The following is a 19,775-nucleotide window of genomic DNA, read 5'->3' on the forward strand; positions in this document are numbered from 1 at the left end:
TAATAATACATTGAAGACTCCAAATAGAAACAATTATTAGGGTATCATACTCTGCCTTATACACATTATTCAATTTTTCTTTAAACATTCACTATCTCTAAACACAGGCATTTATAGTTATTTTAAAAGAACTACTGCAGTGGAATAATTATAGAATTAATTTACAAGCTGATCCCTTAAAAAGAATGGAGTATGTTCTTTGGGAAAAAATGTACACAAGCCTTGGAGAATCTAAATAAAGGTGAAAAAATTTGAGAAAAAGAAAAGACATGACAAATACTTAAAGAAGGCTACTACCATTACAAAATGCCGTGCCCAATGGTATGTTAATAAATTTGGAAATCACAATAAAGTAAATGTTTTCTGGAAAACTACCAAATTGATTCACTATCAAGTATATAATATGAATAGAATAATCACCAAAGATCAAATTTAAATACTTATCAAATAGTCTGCATATAAAGCACTTTGGATATATATAAGTGAATTATTTAAATATTTCAAAGAAAAATTAAATTCTATTCTCTAAAATTGTTTCAGAACATAAAGTAGTATGACTCAGAGTTCTGCTTAAGAAAGAAAAAAACATAAATGTATCCTTAGCCCCAAAACAAAAACAAATAAGCAGGCACATTTCAATTAAGAATATACATACGGGGGATCCCTGGGTGGCGCAGAGGTTTGGCGCCTGCCTTTGGCCCAGGGCGCGATCCTGGAGACCCAGGATCGAATCCCACATCGGGCTCCCGGTGCATGGAGCCTGCTTCTCTGCCTCTCTGCCTGTGTCTCTGCCTCTCTCTCTCTCTCTGTGACTATCATAAATAAATAAATAAAAAAAAAGAAAAGCCTAGTTTCACTCCCATATTAAAAAAAAAAAAAAAGAATATACATACGGAAGTCCAACATAGAATATTGGATAACAAAATGCAGCTATATATTTTAAATATTATTCCTTGATCATAAATGATTTATTTAAGAAAAATCGGAAAGATTCTGTACCTGAAAAGTCATTAATATGTGGTATTTCAAGCTTGGAGGGAAAACTACATGAATTTTTCAATTTTATCACAATGACACTTGTTTAAATGAAATGACCATTTCTAAGAAATTCTCTTTTAGTAGGATAATAGTTCTTAAATGTAATAAAGAGCTTCAAGTATGGGCTTTAATAAATTTATCTTTTCTCCATTTTTCAAGAAAGAGCCAATGCTTTCAATTTTGCATCTTGGAAAAAGAATGTGGCAAATCATTTTGAAATCCAAGTTGCCCACAGTTATGTGGTCAAGACCCCATGGTGTGTCTTGCTGCATATTTGTTCTGTCAGGTTGCAGTTCTTCAATATTAGGTCTAGTTGATTTAAAATTTTGTAATGCTTTTCCTATAAACTATGTCTGTCTATGGCTCTAGAATGTCATCCCTCATAACATCAGGCAACTACCACTTCCCAGAGCAAAAAAAAATTATATTTAATAATGATGGAACAGAGTTTACTTAAAAATGATTTAAGGAATCATAAACATTTGTCAATTATCTCCCGGGAATAATCCAAGAGCAGTTATGTCATCTTTGCTGTGTGATACCAATCATAAAAGTTGAACTACAAAATACCTTAGAAAAATCTGATGGGCAACCCCTCATCTTCTTAGTGATCATTGTTCTTGGGGTTGACAGTGCTAAGTAATCATTCCCCTATGTACACTGTCACCTCTGCCCCAAATCAAAGTCAATTAAAAACAAACAAACAAACAGAAGAAGCAGTAGAGATGAAAACATCAGCTTACATATTGCTAAAGCAAGATGGAAATGTGAGGCCATGGTAGGCTGCCAAATAACTTCCTCATCGAGGTTTGCTTTCTCCTGATGCCTGTAAGATTTTCCTATTGCTGGTAAAGCCAAGCATGTAAGCTTACCACAAAGAGCTGGGGACAGTCAGTCTAACCTGAAAAAAAGAGTCATATATACTCCATATCCTTTCCCTAAACTCACCATTATGATCAGTTATTTCTCTTCCCATGGGAAAGAGTGAGTGAAGTATACCCCCCAGTACCAGAGAGAAGGGATAAATTCTTAGTTTATAGGCTGACAAGAAAGTACAGTTGTTACTACCAAACTACTACTTTCTTTCATGAAAAAGAAATTCAGATGTTTATAGTACAGACTGGTTTACCAGCTACATAATCACCCAAGACTTAGCCTCCTTTCTGTTATTTGCTCTATCAATACTCTTCCACATGGTACAAGATAGATGGCTCTAGCCATTATATAAAATCTATATTCAATGCAGAAGGGAAAAAAAAGTAGGAAGTGAAAAAGACTATGCCTTATATTATTAAAGAAATCTTCTCAAATCACACACAACACTTCTATATTTAATTCCTTTGCCAAAATTTAGTAACAGGTCTGTCCCTAGCTACCAGGGAGGCAAGAAACGTGTCTTTTATCTGTGCCCAGTTAATACTTGGGCTTTATTATTATAAAGCAAGAAGGGGAGGATGTACTTGGGAGGCAATTAAGAAACCGGAGGAATAATTAGCAACCCAACTAATCTGAACTGAAGGGTTTTAAACTATAAATTTTTTTTTACATTAAATTCTTACTCTTACCTATTTTCGATAGCATATAGCTGTGTAACGATTTCAAGTTGTAAGCCAAACTCTTCATAGGACAAAAGGTACAAGTTTTATTCACATATTTGTATCAATTTCTCCATTCATATTTTAATGTCCACAGTGAAGAGAAAGTGAAATAGTTTATATGTCAGTAATGAAAAAAGCAACCAGATCTGCATAAGTATGGCACCTTTTTCCTTTTTACTTAGAGATAGGTTTCTTTCCTAGTTCGTTCGTTCGTTAATTCCTTCCTTCCTTCCACACCACTATACACTTCAATTGTGTGTCAGGTTAAGATCGAGCCCTTGTACCTGATCCAGTAGTCCAAGTTTCCACAGGATTGAATTTAGATTCTGTCCAATCCTAGGAAAATCAGTTCTAACTAACCACCTTATGAATTTAAACTGAATTGAATTTAGGTTGATTTGGATGAAATCCCCCAGTTCTTTCCACTCCCAGGGGTCTTAGAGTTTCATCTTCTTGTTTGGATCTGATCAACTCTGAGCTCAGCAGACATCCCAGGACTAAGTTAGCATATACTCAACATCTAGGGAACTCCAGGAACCTCTAAGCTTCTAAAGTGGCAAAAAATATTAAAATTTTTTTTCCAGATGCTGTCATATTATGTTAATCCAAAGTACACTTTGCAGCTCTTTGCTTGGGTAGCAAAACAGTATTCCTGAGGGAACTATTTGTTTCATTCATCTGCAAACACCATATTCATGCTTCCACAGGTATCACACCTGAGCCACCAAATTTCAGTGTCCAGTTTCATAGTTAATATAGCCACATCTCCTACATGATACTATAAGCCACCTTTGGTTACTTGACATTTCAGGAGACTAATTAAATATCAGCTTCAGTTTGAAGCAAACAAGCTGAGTTCTCAGAAAATGTCAATCCCCACAAAATTCTAAAAATGGACAAAGAACACAGGATGGTGACATTTCTCTATGTGGTGTCTGGCCCATGTCTAGTTCAGTGGCCCTATGATCAACAAGCACTCTAAATGGTAATCATTCTTGCTTTTTCATGATTCAAGTCTCTCACTCTGTAGGCATTGTGGTACATTTGACTAGGATTTAAGAAATCTGAATTACAATCCCAGTTCTTCATCATAGACAAATTCCTAATCGTCTTCTGTTTTATATTCTAAAAAATCTGAAGATTGGAATAGAAAGCTTTTAATATCCTTTTCAGTTCAAAATTGTATGATTTGGAGTACTATTTGAGAACTCATTACTTGGATGATACCTAAGAGTGACATATTTCAGCATTCCCACATCTAAAAGAGCCAATCTTGGCTTTAAAGGAAATGGATGTAGCATTGTATGCAACATGAGTTTTGTTAATCCCATTTGTAAACCTCCATTAGATAATAGGTCCTATTTGTTGATTTCCAAAGTAACAAAGAATTTTTCAGTACATGCTGAAATGTGTGCTCAAAGAAAAATTTTGCAGAGGATTTCTTAAGCACACGACTAAAGAAATGTGATACTGCATCCAGTGGCTCCCTTAATTTTATAAACCTTAACTCTCTTCCTGCTACAACACTGGGAAATTGTTGAAGGGAAAAAGAAAAATACCTCCATTGAGAAAGAACAAGCAGGGCTTTTGCAAGAGTAAATAAAATCTGATGATCTTGGCATAAAGTTGAAAAAATGCTGGATTACATACCAGCACCATCCCATGATCTCTTGGACGAGTGCGTCTATGTAACCACATGCCACGGGGCAAGGAGAGTGGTGCATAGTAGTTTCTTTCACAGGGAGTAGGGATAAAATATTAGATTGAACTTTTTTTTTTTTTTAGATTGAACTTTATGAAAGATTTTTTAGGTCAAAACAGGTTGAATATTGGCAATTTGATATGCCTGAGCCAAATATTTCTGCTTCTTCTATATATATTATAGAATTGAGTGCCAATTCTACCAGAATGTGGTGCAAGAGCACCTAGGATGCACAAGTATTGTTATACTTAGTAATGACACTGGACACTGACACTGAGGAGTGTTAGGCTGGACCTCCACAGGAGGTCTGACCACAGCAGAATCTCTAAAGGATTTAGAGACCATGGAAGTGGGAATAGAGGGTAAGAAATAGTGATGAAGCCACAAGGGGTATTCTGGGAGGCTTTGGGCACTTCTTAATTTGTATGTATTGCACTAAAATTAATTGGAACCCCACCTAAACATGTTGAGGAGGAGACAAAAGTATAATTGCAACTTTATTACATTTGGGGGATAACACATTTGAGTACTCTACCAGGAGAATGGAGTATCCCATGAACAGATTATTGATTGAGAGGCAGTTAGTTAATGGTATTGTCCTTCCATGAGGCTCCTTCCCTCACTCTTCCCAGCCATTACTAAGGTGGTTTTCTTTTTTTTTTTTAAGACTTTATTTATTTATTCATGAGAGACAGAGAGAGAGAGAGGCAGAGACATAGGCAGAGGGAGAAGCAGGCTCCCTGCGGGGAGCACAATACAGGACTTGATCCTGGGACCCCAGGATCATGACCTGAGCCAAAGGCAGACGCTCAACCACTGAGCCACTCAGGGGTCCTACCAAGGTGCTTTTCTTAGAATGTAGTCTCAGGCCCTCTGCTTTCATTCCTCCTCACCCACTTCCAGGAGCTCTTTCCATTTACATAATTTCATCTGATTCCCTACCCATTAGAAAGTCCTTTCATCTCACCCTCTTGACAGTCTCATTGGTCTGGGTGCTACTTTCCTGGTTAATTTCACCCATGCACCCTTCCATTTAATATCCACAAATGTTTATTAAGATCTTCAAATGTCTATTTTTTTTGTAAATGCTTTGTGTTCTTCATTTGGGTGCCTTGTGTACTTCGACAGGATTGTGAACTCTGAAAGTGAAGATTTAATATTCTCAGGAAAGTTTGATATAAAACTGGATTCAGAGGAGACATTATGTATGTGAAAGCATACTTGTTATTACTGACACATATAACAATGCCTCACCTATCCAGGAATCAGGTTTCTGTGTGTCTGGAAATCTCAAATTTCTGGGGACATGACTAACAGACACAAAATAAAATGAGAAAAAGTACTGAGAGAATTTAAGAAACCCAAATATGTGTCATGGTATCCAAACACTAATGCTCATGAACATTTCACATGTGATGCTAAATCTGCTTATTCTGCATAGAAATCTAACAAGTTTGAGTACACGCCTTTTATAGCAGATTAGAAATTTTGACCAAAAAGATTAATATAAGTATGTAAGAAACAAGAGGGTTAATATGGCCATTATATAAAGATCAAATATCAAAAGAAAAACGGGACAGAAAAAAATCAGAATGCAATATGAGATTTCAAAGAGCAATTTTGGGTCATTTAGTGTAGTGACAAATAATAGGATTTTCAACTGACTCTGTGCCTATATTAAAATTTAGAATAATATTTTCTTTCATACTGATGCACATATTTTCAAAATAGTTAAAGGTAAATAGCTTTTAAGGTAAGTAACAAAACATAGATTTTAGTCTTGAAAAAATAACATCCAAAGGTTATTTATTTACAGATTTATTAAGGTTTATGACTGAAAATTGTAATGTTCAGTCATCCAGAAATTCTGTTCTTTAGATCAATTTATCACCCAAGGATTCTAGATAACTGAATTTCTGTATAATTATTAACTCACTCAGTGTGAGGTTAATAAATGCCATTTATTATTACCTAAATGATTAGTGTAAAATAAACTTCTATTATATCTAGCTAGTCTAACCTTTGGGGAAGAATGTGAAATATGAGAAATTTTATCTCAATTGTGACAGGTCACAAGTTGCATAGATAAAGGGAAACTCAGTGACATACTTTAACCCAGTTTTGTAAAATTTCTCAATTTCTCTTTCTACTTGTATTCACAATGACAAGCTGCAAGTATGATACCTCTGAAGAATGAATGAGAAACTTCAATCTGGTAGTTTACTAAATAACATCCATTCAGACCATAAGGATGTGGGTGTGAAGTTGTTAAATAATAAAGCCCACAGAGGTAGATCAATGATCACATGAAGGATACCTGTCAGACTTTCCGGGCAGTAAAGGAGACCTTCCAGCTCAATCTGGCAGTTACTCTTGCAGGGCCACTACCCACCATGACTTTAGGCAACAGAATTGAGGCAGACAGCAGGTAGGAAGGATAGATGAGAGTGAGGCATCTATAGGCCAATGAATGCCAAAGACTGCCAGCAAACCACCAGGACGCAGGAAAGAGACATGGGACAAATGCTCCCTCACAACCTTCAGAGGGAATCAGCTCTGCTGACAACTTGGTCTTGGACTTCTAGCCTCAACCACTGTGAGGCAATAAATGTCTGTAATTTAAGCCACCCAATTTGTGGCACTTTGTTATAGCAGCCCTAGGAAATGAGTATACTCATTTAACCAGATCCTTATTTTTATTTTATTTTTATGTATTTTTAAAAGATTGTATTTATTTATTCATGAGACACACACACACACACACACAGAGAGAGAGAGAGAGAGAGAGAGAGAGAGGCAGAGACACAGGCAGAGGGAGAAGCAGGCTCTGTGGAGGGAACCTGATGTGGGACTCGATTCCGGGACTCCAGGATCATGCCCTGGGCCCAAGGCAGGCGCCAAACCGCTGAGCCACCCAGGGAACTCCCAGTTCCTTATTTTTAAAAACTAATTACCAGAAAACCTCTGTCTAGAATTTGTAATCATCATATTCATATAACAGATAGACAAATAGATAGAAGGAAAAATAAATAGGTGAATAGGTTTTAATTAATTCTAATTGTTGTATTTCTACATCTATAGGTCTATCCATCTACCTAATCTCCCTCTATAATTCCGTTAACTACATGGAAAACTGTCCACCAGTCTTGTCTCATGTAGAGGTGTGAGTCATTATCAGCCTCCTCTCCCTGTTGCTGTATACATTCTAAGCTTGTTAGGGGTCACTGCACCCCTAACAGAGTCTGTTGACCAGGGGACCAGACCAATTAAAGGGTACGTTTCATGGCTTCAGCCACACTCCTGTTGGGGCTGTCACAGGTCACATCCAGGAAATTAAACAATTATCTTTTGTGCAAATACTATGTACAAGGCTCAGGGTGAGGCACTTGGGGACAATACATACATTAATAATTAACTATTAAGCTGAACATTAACAGAATACAGACATCATTTTTGTAGCTTTTTATTAATAATATCCTGGACAGAGAAAAGACTGTGGACTGAAAAGCCAAATTACAGGACTTCTTTGATTTATGATAGGTTTTACACTTCTAAGTTCTAGAAAAGCCTAATTACAGCATTTTCCTCCTCCTTATAAAGGGGCACATTCTCTAAGGGTCCCTACTTCCTGGACATTCACCGAGGAAAGCCTTGTCACCTAGAAACATAATAATCAATAAAGTCATAGATAATTTATTATTGTATGATTATAATAAATCATTTTACATATACCTCTTCCATTTCAAAGGACAATTTTCTCCTAACCTCTAAAATGTGTACTACTTAATTTCATGTATATTGTGAAAAAAATATGTAGTTAGGGATAATTTTATTTTGAAAATAATTTTTCTACTTATTTGCTTATTTTCAGTGACTTTATGGAAGATGTTTTATGAAATGCTTTGAAAACCATATCTCCTCCCCTGTGTTCATGAAGCATATAGGTGATACAAGCTTCCCACATAGGTTAATTGAACCTTACTGGATAAAAGGGACTTAATCTCTGCTCCTGGCCCTCTGAAGACCGACTTTTTAAACAACACCATCTAACCATAAACAGAAGTACTTTTCTGACTTATACACTAGCAAAACTACTTCGGGAAATAATTTGCTTTATTTATGGGATGGGAAGAGATGCCAAATAGCAATCATAGACTCAGTGAGTAAAAATTATTAAGATTCTAATGGAAAGAATGTTATTAAATCTGAATCCTTTCATTGAACCCAGTATTTTGTTATAAATGGGTTACCATAGAATGTTTTCAAATTAATGAAAGCACCCTTCGTTTGGATATCTTTAGAATTAGCTTTATATAAATTAAAATCATAACATGTGGCTCCTATAAGTTACAGTTCTGCATTTATTCAGCAGGATCAATCTAGTTTAGTATACATTTATAAAACATATTTGAAATGGACATAGAATGGCTCATATGAGCACGGTGACCACTTTGGCTTTAGAAAAAGGTAGAGAACCATTTAGAGACAGTTAAAATCATAAAGGAAGGGAAAAGAAATGTTGGGAAATATCAGGAAGGGAGACAGAACATAAAGACTCCTAACCCTGGGAAACGAACTAGGGGTGGTGGAAGGGGAGGAGGGCGGGTGTTCAAGGGGAATGGGTGACGGGCACTGAGGTGGACACTTGACGGGATGAGCACTGGGTGTTTTTCTGTATGTTGGTAAATTGAACACCAATAAAAATTAATTAAAAAAAATAAAATCATGCAAATGAATAACTCCAATTTGGTATACAATAACTAGAATTTTAAAAATTCACCCAAATCCATTCTCTTCTCATAAAGGCATATATACAACTGAACACCAATAACCCCCAAACAATCCAATTTAAAAGTGGGCAGAGGATGTGGCCATCAGGCATATGAAAAGATGCTCAACTTCACTAATCATCAGAGAAATGCAACAAAACCACAGTGAGATATAGTCTCACACTGGTCAGAATGGCTAGCATATAAAAAAGATAAGAAATAACAAGTGTTGAAGAGGATGTGGAGAAAAGAGACCCCCATGCACTATGGAATGTAAATTCCATAGGGGGGCATGTAACTGGTGCAACCTCTGTGAAAAACAGTATGGAAGTGCCTCCAAAAATTAAAAATTGTAATACCATAAGGTCTAGTCATTTCACTACTGAGTATTTACCCAAGGAAAACAAAAACACTGATTCCAAAAGATATACCTCTATGTTTACTGCATTATTTACAATAGCCAAGATATGGGAGCAACCTAAATGTCCAGTGATAGATGAATGGATAAAGATGTGATATATATTTATATATAATTTGGCCTTAAAATTAATAAACTCCTGCCATTTGTGACAACATGGATCGGTCTACAGGGTATTATGCTAAGTGAAATAAGTCAGACAGAGAAAGAACAGATACCATATGATTTCACTTGTATATGGAATCTAAAACACAAAACAAATGAATAAACAAATGAACAAACAAAAAACCAAACAGACTCTTAACAGAAAACAAACTGGTGGTTGCCAGAGGGGAGCTGGGAGATGGATAAAATGGGTGAGGGGGATTAAGAGATACAACTTCCAGTTATAAAATAAATAAGTTACAGGGATGAAGAGTATAGCGTAAAGAATATAGTCAATAATATTGTAACAATGCTCTGTGGTGACAGATGGTGACCACATTTACCATGGTGAGGACTGACTAATGCATAGAATTGTCAAATCAATAAGTTATACACCCAAAACTAATATTTTAAAAAGCATATATTCCCTCCTCTTTTGAAAAGCCTTCTCTTGCTGTACTTTATTCTAATTTATACATATCTTAATTCTTTCCAAAAATGTTGATTGCTCTATTAGCATGGGTTCAAAGTCAAATGATCACAGTAATCAGGAAATTGTACACCTGGGAAAGGTGGTGAACAAGTTAAAGAAATGTGGCAAATGACAGTAAGTGCTAGAAGCAATAGGGAGAAGAGATGACTGTAGTGAATGGAGATTCTCTAAAGCTCCCTTTAGCTCTGGGTTGTTCTGTGCAGGAACGCTAATCTAGTGAGTGTCCTGATTTTAATGTCAAATTTTTACAAACACTGTGCAAGTTGAACAAAACACCTTTGTGTTTTCCATAGAAAGATTATTTCTTGCCCTCAAGGTTGTTATAATCATTGAATAAAGTGTGATCATAGAGACAGACATGATTCTATGGAAAAAGTAATCTTTATTTATTCTTAGTGGGCTTGGAGGTGGTTGGTAAAAGAATGCTTCTGGGAATGCCTGGGTGGCTCAGAGGTTGAGCGTCTGCCTTTGGCTCAGGGTGTGATCCCGGGGTCCTGACTCCCTGTGTGGAGCCTGCTTCTTCCTCTGCCTATGTCTCTGCCTTTCTCTGTCTGTATCTCTCATAAATAAATAAATAAAATCTTTGAAAAAAAAATGCTTGTGCAGGATGAACAACCTTATCTTGAATGATGACTAAGGGTGGCCAGGCATGAAAGAGGGGAACAGAGCTATGCTAGGTCAAGGGTGGAACAGAAGCCACTCAGGTGTGTGAACAGGAGGAGGGAAGAAGCAACTGTGGTTTTTTAATGCCTGGGGCACAAATGAGGCTGTGAGAGATGGAAGCTGTGGGTGGAATTTATGGAATTTGAGCTAAGCTGAACAATTTGAAAAATTGCCATTCTTAGTTATTGATCTTTTATTCAGGTCAAAACAATGATTCTTTAGTGTTGGAATCTCATGAAACAGTAAGTGTGTTGGGACACAATTTTAAAAATTGATATTGAAGATAAACTATTAATCATAATTATGGTATAACACGTCTCTTTATAGTTTTATCAAGTTTTAATTGACATAAACTTCACATTTGATTAAAAATATAAACATTATTAACATCTGTGTAAAACTGTCAACTCAATAAAGATAATGAATATAAATCTTTCACAAAAGTGTCCTCATGTCTCTTTGTAATTACTCTTTTCCACTCCTCACTGGCCCCACCCTTGTTCATAGGCAACCATTGATCTGTCTTCTGTCACTATAGATTAGTTTGCATTTAATAGAATTTATATAAATGGAACCACATAATAGGTACCCTTTACTGTCTGGCTCCTCTCACTTAGCATAATTATTTTGAAGTTTGTCCGTGATATTGTTTGTACATGATATTGAAGCATCATATAGTTCCCAAATCAAGAATATATAAAAGTTTCAGCATTTTGAAATTTTATCCATTCTAGTGGATGTAGTGGTGTATCATTGTGGATTTACATAGCATGAAAAACTGTTCATCATTATTAGTCATTAGTGAAATGTCATTTAGGGTCATAGGTCCTTTGTAAGAAAAGGTTATTTGGCCACAGACTAATTCTAAGGATTGTAAGCTTAAGATATAGTTAATGAAACCTCACAATGGAGCACTGTGAATTTTTGGCACTGATGTATTGTGATTGGTTATGTGTTAAATTAAATTATGTGTTGTGACTGGTTTTATATATGCTGTTTTAAAAAATTAGTGCTATTTTGCATGGATTCCTCGAGACCTTAATTGTCTGGCCTCCTTTTGTGTTGCTGGGTAGCCCTTCCCTAAAAATTGGTCCTACCCTTGGAGGCCTGGCACTGCAAGTAGGTGGCAGGACGATGCCTGGTGGGACTACAGAAAGGCCACTTTCTGTCTACAGAAAGGTGAGCCACTCATCACGATGGTAGGAGGCAAGAGGACACATGGCTAACTCATGCTGCTGGAAACTTCTAATGTTCTATCCTCCTGGCCAGATAAAAACTATTGGTTATTTGAGGACCTAAAATTGTTGGGGGAAATCTGCTTCCCCATTCTATTACTCTTCTCAATGCACTGAAACAGGCCCAAGATCAATTTCTCCCCTCCACCTAGGTATTATTCCCCTTCCTATAATTGGGTCTTGGGAGGCCAGGAGCCAAATAAAAGCTTGCCTCTGGTCTTATACAAACTATATAAATTATCTCTCCATATGGTCATTTGACCTACAATCTAGAGAAAATGAACATATTGTACTTTAAAATTTGTCTTTCATCAGATCGCTGCAGGTCAGTCAACTAATTGCTTTGGGTTTTAAAATTTTTCTATGAGGGCTTTATACTAGGTAGTGCCTCATCCCTCCCAGCTCTAAACTCTCCACATTTGTAAACATCAATTTATGGAGGCGTAAAATTTGTCATGGTTCACAAGGCTTAACTGTTAGTTCTTTCTTTCCCCTTCTCACTTCCTATGTAATGGAAACATCTGGCACGGAAATTAAACAATATTAGGAATGTTGATTGAATTTTTTTAATTTGTTGGGTTGTAATCCGTGACGTATTTTCTTAGATGTTTAAATTTATCAGGAAATTTCGGTTGGCACTATCGCATTACTTACCATTGTTACATATAGATTATTATATTATTTATATTTTGAATTACTCATGTTTACTATTTCCTGTTCTCTCAAATAAAGAAAATTTGCTGTGAGGAAGGACAGAGGATTTATAAGTCAACTGGGTGGCAACCATCCCTTGGCTCCAAGAATTGGTGGGCACATTTTTCTTCTAAAATGGAAAATAAGAATCACTTAAAAAAAAGATTTTATTTATTTATTCATGAGAGACACAGAAAAAGAGAGAGAGGCAGAGACACAGGCAGGGGGGAGAAGCAGGCTCCATGCAGGGAGCCCAACGTGGGACTTGATCCCGGATCTCCAGGATCACACCCTGGGCCGAAGGTGGGGCTAAACCACTGAGCCACCCAAGCTGCCCTAAGGATCAATTTAATTACTAGAAGAGGGCTATCACTTTGTAGAAATCAATAGTACCATAAATATTCTAATATTTTTAAAAACCCTATTATTTTTTACCAAAGTTGCACATGTTTTAAACAATCAAATAGTTTTCTAAGACTTAACAAAAAACTCTTCACTTTGATATCTCAACAGAATAATATGCTTCTAGATTGGGCACTTCTTAATTTTTCAATTTCAGTCCTCAACTGTTGGAAATGTAAAACAAGGCATAAGCTCTTTTTGAGTTTCTCACAATAACACACACACACACACACTTCCTAAAGCTTCAGTTTATCATACCTCTACCTTAGTATGACTATAGTATAAAAGCTCTTGAAAGCTGAATCTTTTAAATATACAGTGATTAGTTTTCCTTTTCTACACATCTTATTTTCACTGGAATTAATAATTGTCCTATATTTATTTGGTAACCTTTTTATGTATTTATTACTTGGAATACATAAGAAGCTATTGAGTTGAGTTTACGTATTATTTAACCTCCAACTCTCCTTTAGTTATTCAGATCTTGCAACATGTCCAAATGTTGTAGATATTCTAGCAATTTCATCTTGAACATGTCTCTCTCAGAGCTTTTGGACTTGTTTCAGTCTGGACTGGTTTTATCTTACTCCTCCCACTCGGGGTCATGGCGGGTATCCCCTCTCACCATTGTCCTGGTGATTACTCTCTCCTTGCCTCCTGTCTCCTGTTTTCTGGATTCCACATCTTCTTTTTCTCTCTACTCCCTTGGTATGGGGTGGCACATCCTCTTTCAGCTTCTTTAAATAGAAAGCATAGGAGATAACTTTTTCAGCTTGCTATTTATTCCATCTGAACACTTAGTTGATAGTTCTGGGTTTAAAACTTCAGTTTGGAGATGAACTTTATTCAAAATTTTGAAAGCATGAATCCATTATCTCCAGTCTTCCAGTGTTGTTGTTAAGAGGTCTCATTTTTTAAAATTATTTTTTTTCCTTTTTATAAAAATCTTTTTCTTCTCTCTTTGAAAGCTTGTTTTTCTGCAATTTCACTACACTTTTATATATTGTGCAGAGCACTTGGTGGGTTCTTCTATCTGCAAACTCCTATCTTTCTATTTTCAGAAATTTTCTTCAACGATTTATTTTTAAAAAAGATTTTATGTATTCATGAGAGACACACAGAGGGAGACAGAGACATAGGCAGAGGGAGAAGCAGGCTTCCTGTGGGGAGCCCAATGGGAGACTCAATCTCAGGACCCTGGGATCACGCCCTAAGCCAAAGGCAGACACTCAACCACTGAACCACCCAGATGCCCCTTCAACTATTTTTTATAATTATTTCCTTCCCACCACTCCACCTTGGTTCCATTTTCTCTTTTTCCTTTTTCTAGAATTCTAAATATCTGAATGTACTCTATATTATTTCCTTGCTATTTTTCACCTGCTTCGCTGGCCCATTTTCTACAAGATTTTCACAATCTTATTTTCTAAACTTTCTATTGAATTTTTAAATTTTCTGAAATGATCTATTACATATTCCAGGAATTTTATTCTCTGAATATTCATGTTTCATGGACATGGTATCTTCCCTTCTGTCTTTTATGATATTAATGTTAGTTTTCTTTTTTTAATCCTTTCTTCCTTCTGTCTTATCTCTATGCCACACTTATTTGCTTCTATCTGTTCATTTTGCCTTCTATCTTTTGTGACTGGAATATTTCATTTTGCAGGTCTTGTCTTCAAGGTTCATCCATATTATAGCATGTGTCAGGATTCCTTTGCTTTTTAAAGAGGAATAACATTACATTGTATGTACATGCCATAATTTGTTTATGCATTCATCTGTCCATGGACACCTGGGTTGCTTCTACCTTTTGGCTATTGTGAAAAAATGAAACTTGGGTGTGAACATGAACATTGGGTGTACAATATAATCCTTTTCAATTAATGTTGCTTTTGCTCAGACTCTTCTCCAAAAATCTCCAAATTTCTTCCCTTTGGTGTTTCATTAAAATTTTCTTTCTTCTTTATTCTCTTCTCATAGTTTCTCAGTAGCCCTTTCCTGAACTTACAGGTTCAAGAAGGAGAGTAAAACCATGAAGGCTCAGTAGTCAGCAGGGTTTAGCTAAGCCTCAAAGGGACTTGTGTTCAAAGTAACTCAGGGCTCTGTAGATTAAAGGATCTGGTCCATATAAATAAATTAATATGGTTTCAGCTATTTTATGATATATTTTTATAATGCCTATCTTAGAAATATAACTAAAATTTGTATTGAATTTTCTGTAGGAATGTACTGAATAAAGATTTGGTATAAAGATTTGATATAATTTGTATTGACCTATGTGTCATGGCTACAACTCGTATCTAATTTGTAACTTAGTGGTATTTGTAGAAACCCAATATTTTAGAAACAGTTTTAGATAGAAACAAAATAATATGGTCATGGAATTGAATGGTACCTACAAGTCTACAATTCAAGTCCATGAACATTTTAAAATAAGTACATTTGAGGCTCTGGATGTAATAAGAGTAGCTACCTATTAATACATGCTTTATATATGCTGCCATGATATAATCAATGAAATTATGAGGTGAGCACTATTACTCCAAACCCCTTGGTGGGAAGGTCTAGACTACCAAACCACACAGATGGTTTGTATGAAAATCAACATAGTTCGACTCGCATGTCAGTGTTCTTACTGCTCTGGCACAGAAACAGAAAGCACAAAAAAAGGCAGAAAAACTCCAGTGAAAAAAGGGAAGGAAGTCTTGGCCTTCTAAGATGGACAGGGAACCCCTTCATAAAGTTTTTCATTTTAACCTTTGATTCCATTAACTAATATTAAAAAAATAACATCTTTCGAGAAGAATCTTAAAATTCTTTACTTGTGATAGAGTCACCATAGTAGAAGTTAGTGTGGTTCATTTTCTTTTTTTTTTTTTTTTTTTTTTTCAAGTTAAGAAGCATATATTTTCATTAGGAGAGGTTAGTAATAATAAAAACAATAACAACAACTAACATTTGTAAGGCAAAGACTATGCGTCAGGTAACACAGGTAGTGCTTTTTTACCTTCTATGCATCTCTTATTGTTCATAGCAATCATGTGGTTCATTTTCTAAGGACAATTAGAACACCTTGTTGGTCTGTTTCACATATAATATATCATCCCTCAGTTTATTTAGCATGACAATACGGCTTCTCTACACAAGCAGTAGTATAATACCTGAATACGGAAGACAATTGGAAATCACATATTTAATTCAGGTTTATAAAGATCTTTAATCTTTAAAACATAGACCTATTTCTTTCATTATGATATTCTTAAACTTCATGTCCCAAAAATATAGTTTTAACTTTTGCCCAAAAAATCTCTTTTATTCTTAATGCTTTCTAACAGAACCTAATTTATGTGACTGCATGTCTAGATGAGGTGCCTCTCTAACTAAAATTCAATAAAACTGTAACTGAGAAAAGCTTAAATTGAGATTTCTATAGAGTTCACCTGAGATCCAGATGGTCTTAGAAAAGAATCTTTCTAATGGGCTTAATTTCAGGAACTCATTTGCTGATTCCCTTGTTACTGGTGCCACTCCCTGAAGAAAACTGTAAAGATGATCTGAATCCAAGGAAGAAGGGGGAATACTCTTGGAAGGCTAATGGGTTTTAAAAGCCTCATCATCTTCATCTCTGAGTACCCTGACGGGCAGCATTAAGCATCTGGAAGATGAAAAGTGCTTTGTAAGAGCACAGTTTTAACATTATTAAGCTTCTCACAGTGAATTGAGGTTTCTTATTCAGAAAAGTGCTGAAGGAAACCTCAACCCTGTTGAGTAGTAATAATGTAGGAACCTAGGACAGCAACAGTAATTGGAAGTGGATGCCGCAGTGAAATAGAAAAATTCTCCTCATAGAGTCCAATGGCAATAACAAAGGAGGGAGACAAGGTTTCTCAAGGTCAGCTAAGATCAAATCCTCAAACATTATTTGACTAATTCCAGCTAAGAGCAATAATTGTGCCACTGTGAACCCACTGCTGGTACATTTTGTCATGTGAGGTAAATAAGGTCTTCTAAGACACTAGAAGCAAAACTTTCTTCTCGATATATTAAATCATATTCCAACACTTTAGAAGAATGTTTACTTTCATAAAAACCATACTGGGTAGATTTTCTTTAATAATGTAAGATGAAGACATCCCTTATGCATGAATAAGGACTTTTGGAGTTGAGCAGGTCAGAGCAGTGCCAAGTCTCTGGCTGGAACATGGCAATCATAGGGGCAGACCAGGCCTCCTGCCCTGTCCTTTTTTATACTCACCCCAGGAAATTGTATCATGATTCCCAGAGTGCCTTCTAGGCCTGGCTCCCTCGATTTTATTCTCTCTCCTTTAAACTAGTAGCCCTGGAACACCAAATCCTTCTTCTTGTTTTCCCAAAGCCCAGTTAAAGCAGTTTAACCTTTTTACAAAGGATTATACTTAAAGGAGGCTGGTAAAGGCATATTTAAAGATACATATCTTTATGTGAAATATTTCTATACAAGTTCAAGGCAGTCATAACTGGTATAGAGTCTTGATTTCTGACTTCCTGATTCTCTTTTTTTAAAAATTTCATTTGACAGAGAGAGAGATAGAGCACAAAGTAGGTAGAGCAGCAAGCAGAGGGAGAGGGAAAAGCAAGCTCCCCAATGAGCAGAAAGCAAACATTGGGCTTGATCCCAGGGCCCTGGGATCATGACCTGAGCCCAAGGCAGATGCTTAACCAACTGAGCTGCCCAGGCACCCCCTGCCTTTTTTTTTTCTTTTTAAGAGAGAGAGAGAGAGAGAGAGAAAGAAGTGGGGATGTGCAAAGGGAGAAGGAGAAACAGGATCCCAAGCAGACCCCATACCCAGTGTGGAGTCTGACATGGGGTTCCATCTCACAACCCTGTGATCATGACCTGAACCCAAATCAAGAGTCAAATGCCTAACTGACGCCATCCAGGCACCCCCATCTCTTATTTATGTATCATTATTTTGCCACTTTATGGGAATTTGTACCTCTCTCCACCTTACTTTTTCCTAGAGAAAAATGTTAAAAACCCTCTTTTGGAAGTTAAATAAAACGACACAAAAAAGAACCAAACTCTCTTGATTCAAACCTCTTAAGATCCCTGCAGGTATCTACCATTCAGTTTCAAATTTCAACCAGTTTCAGCTGTAGGAGGTCAAGATTGACACCCTCAGGGAATGACCTGACATCACTAACTTAGTACACATCCTGAGAATTATATGTCAGTTTGTATAGGTTGATCCTCTCTACCTACACAATGGTATTTCACAAATATAATTATTGAAGAGTTATAATTTCAAAATACCTTAAAACATAGGGTGATAATAACATATGAACAATCAAGCATGCTGTCACAACATAAAATGGTACATCTCTCCAAGCAGTGAGTCGCAAAGACTATTGTGATATTCTTGGTAAATTTTTCAAAAAACATAATTAGGACACAAATCCTTTTTAATCTAAAAAACCTAAATAAAAATCCTAAGACTAAATGAATTTAACATGCTAAATGAAAATTAAATGAAGATTATCAAAGAACACTAAGAGTTTTGTTTAGCCTTTTGTTTTGCCAAGACTTTACAATTTGCCATAAATTGTAAAGACCAACAGGATAATATTGCACTTATTTTTCATCAGAAAAAATTTTACATACATTTTCATTAGATTCTTTCTTTTTTAAAGTTTTTATTTAAATTCCAGTTAGTTAACATACAGCATAATAATTAGTTTCAGGTGTAAAATTTAGCAATTCAATGCTTACATGCAACACTTAGTGCTCATAAGTGCACTCCTTAATCCCCATCACCTATTTCACCCATCCTCCCACCCTTCTACCCTCCAGTAATCATCAATTTGTTCTCTATAGTTAAGAGTCTATTTCTTAGATTTTTTCTTACATACAATGCTGATCACCAGACTTCTCTGTGGGAAAGATGTCATGAAAATAAATCTCTTTTATTAAAACTTAAAAGCTTTATTGACTAAACATTCTACAAAATAAATAATAAAATTATTTATTAATAATAAATTAATAATAAAAATACAATATAATAAACATAATAAACATAATAAGATAATAAATTGTAAGTAAAATTCTAAAACCCAAAAGTACTAGCCCAGCTGAAATTCATTGTGATATAGGCTTTGAAAGGATTATATGTGATAGATGATATAGTTATGAAATGATTATTTCTAAGTTTAAATGAATGTGTGGCATAATAAGAAATATATATTTGGGGTTTTGTCCCTGGTTCCTAACATAGAGCTCTTAAAATTCTTATAATTTCCTAACTGATAGAGATGATAGGAACATCTTTTGCTCTAATATTTGGCCTCTGTCCTGATTCTTGATATAGAGCTCCTAAATCCTCTGGAATTTCCTGAGTGATCAAAGTATCTTTTTATTTGAATGAGGCAACTTTTGGAAGGATCCTAAGTAGCTATAGGATGGAAGCTAGTCACCAGACAGAGCAAGACATGGTTAGAGGTTGGAACTTTCAGCCCACCCCCAACTCTGTAGAGGGAAAGAGGCTGGAGATTAAGGTAATCACCAATGGTCAATGACTTAACCAATCATGCCTACATAATGAAACCTCTGTCAAAATCCCTAAACAATGAGGTTTAGAGAG

Source organism: Vulpes vulpes, chromosome 13 (assembly GCF_048418805.1).
Source record: "Vulpes vulpes isolate BD-2025 chromosome 13, VulVul3, whole genome shotgun sequence".
NCBI lineage: Eukaryota > Metazoa > Chordata > Mammalia > Carnivora > Canidae > Vulpes > Vulpes vulpes.